The sequence below is a fragment of the Carya illinoinensis genome, chromosome 14 (genome assembly GCF_018687715.1).
Source record: "Carya illinoinensis cultivar Pawnee chromosome 14, C.illinoinensisPawnee_v1, whole genome shotgun sequence".
Classification (NCBI taxonomy): Eukaryota; Viridiplantae; Streptophyta; class Magnoliopsida; order Fagales; family Juglandaceae; genus Carya; species Carya illinoinensis.
In genome coordinates, this window is record NC_056765.1 from 20,564,801 (window position 1) to 20,567,477 (window position 2,677).

Sequence of the window (2,677 nt, forward strand, 5' to 3'; positions counted from 1 at the left end):
TCCCAAGTGTTTGTTTTATTGCTTCTTGCAAGTTTAATTCAACTTCTACACTTTTTCCTTAAATCTCTTGGTTTTGGATAATTTTAGAAACATAGATTCATATTTATTTTCATCTCTTGTACTCGATACTTCTTTTACGTAAAAAAAAAAATGCCACAAACGCTTTGATAACCCGTTGTCCCTGTGGAATACGATCCTGGACTTATCCTTGATACAACTTGACACTTCTACACTTGGAAGCACATTCGAAACCGAGTCAAGTTTTTGGCGCCGTTGCCGGGGACAACTGGTGCTTATTAGAGCATTCCTCTACTGCTGAGAGGACGTTTGTGGAGCTGTGAATCTCTTCACAGCCTGGGTGACATCTAATCTTTTTCCCTTCTCTCTGTTTATTCTTCATAGTCTTTGATTTTCTGCTCTTGTTTGTATGACTGGTTGGACTAGGGACCAAACTTCTCGATTGTTTAGGACAGAATCACTATTATCTTTTAGCTCTGCATCATCTTCTATTGAATCATCATCAGATACTGATAGCATCATGGCTGAAAATAAGAATCATGATAGAGAAATAGGGAATCAAAACAGGACAATTAGAGATTATTTGCAACCTGTTAGAACTAACACACCCTCATGCATAATTCAACCCTTGAATGCAAACAATTTTAATTTCAAACCTGGAATGATCCCATTAATTCCACATTTTCATGGCATGGATTCTGGGAACCCTTATTTGCATATCAAAGAGTTTGAAGAGGTTTGTTCTACATTCATGGACCGGACTTGCACTAAGGAGGTTATAAGGCTTAAGTTGTTCCCATTTTCTTTAAAAGATAAAGCTAAAACATGGTTGAATTCATTGAGACCTAGAACCATACGTACATGGCAAGAGATGCAAGCAGGATTTTTAAAAAAATTCTTCCCAATACAGAGGACAAATGCTTTGAAAAGACAGATCATGAATTTTTCTCAAAAGGATTCTGAAACTTTTTATCAATGTTGGGAAAGATTCAAAGATCTATTAAATTCATGTCCACACCATGGTTATGAATATTGGCGTGTGATTAGTTTTTTTTATGAAAGTTTGACACCTAAAATGCGCCAATTTGTACAAACCATGTGTAATGGAGATTTTTTTGACAAAGAGCCTGAGGAGACATTTGAATATTTTGATTATCTTGCTGGAAATGCCCAATCTTGGGACACAACTGATGTGCATGATAGGTCTAGGCAAGTTGAGTCTAGTCATGGAAAATATACTTTAAATGAAGATGATGATTTGCGTGCGAAATTAACTTTGTTGCCTAGAAAAGTGGAAGCCGTGGAATTGAAGAAAGTAAATGAAGTGCATGCTGTCCCTAAATTTTCTGAGAAGTGTGACATATGTGAGGATCGTGGGCATTCAACTAATGAATATCCCACGATCCCTGCTTTCAAGGAAGTGTTATTGGACCAATCTAATGCTGTAAACATGATACATAAACCATATTCTGGTCCTTACACTAATTCTTATGATCCAGGATGGAGGAGCCACCCAAATCTCAGTTGGAGGGATGACCAACATGTAACTTTAGCAACCTTGGCCCCGGAGCCCTCTCAATTGGTAATTCAAGCACCTCCAATGCAAAAGAAGGGATTTGAAGATACAGTTCAGCAGCTGAGTATGACACTTCAACAGTTCATGCAAGTTCAAGCAACACTCAACAATCAGAATTCATTGGCAATTAATGACATACGGAGTTCCCTCACAAGGCTAACTACATCTTTAAGTACCCAAGAGGAGGGTAAATTTCCTGCACAGTCACAACCAAATCCACAAGGGCAGCCTCATCAAGTGCAAGCAATAAGTGAGGATCCTAACTTAAAGTCGGTCAAAGCGGTGACTACTTTAAGAAGCAGTAAGGTGGTAGACATTCCAGCACATGAGCCATACAATTCTGGTAAGGTCTCTAACCCTTCTAATAAAGATGGAGAGCATGTTTCTGATGAGCATGAGAAAATTCATTGTCCTATACCAGCTCCTTTTCCTCAGCGATTGGTTCCGTTGCATAAAGATGACTTTGAATTTTTTTATTGTTTTGCAGATTCTTCTTTACCACTTCAAGAGACTAAGCGAATGCCTTCTGAATGGTCCACCCAAAATAAACGTCGATTTCTCTCCGAGCAAAGAAAACAGTTTCAAAAATTTTGCAAATCCCGATGGAGTGGGCCGTACATTGTAAATCCCAGGGAAGTGTCTTGATTTGTTTTTCCTCCTTTACAGTTTTCTTTACTTGCTTTGTTTTTATTTGTTCGTTTGCTTTGATTTTATATTTCATGTTGATTGTTTGTTTTGCTTGCTTAGTTCTGTGCACTTTGTTTTCTTTCGTTCAATTCATTGAGAACTATGTCTCTCACTAGTTGGGGGGGTGCGGACTGAAGAAAACGGTGCGTTAGTAGACACTATAGATAGTTGAAAAAAAAATAATTGGATCCGTCAGTGACCTGACAAGTGTGGCTGGAGATTTGAAAGTTGAAAAAAAATAATTGGATCCGTCCGTGACCTGACAGGTGTGGCTGGAGATTTGAAAAAAATCGCCTGATGTTGTTGACAAAAGAGATTGAAGGCTCCGAGTTTCTAAGAAATGTCATTTCACCGAAATCACATTACTCTTTGACTTGGATGATAGCTCGTCTGGTT

At 38.3% G+C, this 2,677-nt stretch overlaps 1 non-coding gene across 1 annotated transcript; it reads right to left on the reverse strand.

Annotated features, from left to right (window-relative positions):
• Nucleotides 1-935: 935 nt before the first annotated feature.
• On the reverse strand, nucleotides 936-1,043 carry LOC122295253. Its single transcript, XR_006237915.1, has one exon. It is a non-coding gene; the product is annotated as a small nucleolar RNA R71 (small nucleolar RNA).
• Between the last annotated feature and the right edge of the window lie 1,634 nt (nucleotides 1,044-2,677).